A 641-nucleotide genomic window follows, 5' to 3' on the forward strand; every position below is an offset into this window, starting at 1 on the left:
GTGTGTACTGTCGCACCTTTCCGGGTGTGTTCAGTATGCACGATGAATGAGTTGGAAAACGAAAGACAGAGAGAGAATTCAAATGTTACTGAGCATATAAGCGAAGAGTGTGTGGGTTCATAAGAATGTTGATCATATGCAGTTGATACCGGTACGGGTCCGTCATTACTCCTCCACGGAGTGATGATCGGTTTGCTTGAAGGGGGCAATACGCATCGTTGACTTACCTACGGGTAACCCGCTTACGAGTGGGTCGATTGCTGTCGGGGCAAGCAATCGGGTTAGCGCCGTATCCGGATATAGAGAGTAGTATGGGGTGATAATGATTAACATGTCGAGTGATGGCTGCACCTCCTAGTGGAAAGTTCAAACGTGACGGTTGCTTCGCTACGGGGTACTAGGTACCTCTTAGAGGAGCAATGGAGTATGGAGTCCAAATTGAATGTTTGGACTTCAAAAATTTCTCTAAGTCCGGTACATAAATCCCTCACCCATAAGCTCACAAAATACATGCAATTGCATTAAAAATTTTGATAACCTAACAAGAGATGAAGGCAAGTCGAATTGGTTGGTCCAAAACCAAAAATATCACTAAGTTCGGGACTTGGGTACAAACCGAAAGTTAAAATGATGTCCCTGAA

The sequence above is a fragment of the Anopheles maculipalpis genome, assembly GCF_943734695.1.
Source record: "Anopheles maculipalpis chromosome X unlocalized genomic scaffold, idAnoMacuDA_375_x X_unloc_142, whole genome shotgun sequence".
Lineage (NCBI taxonomy): Eukaryota > Metazoa > Arthropoda > Insecta > Diptera > Culicidae > Anopheles > Anopheles maculipalpis.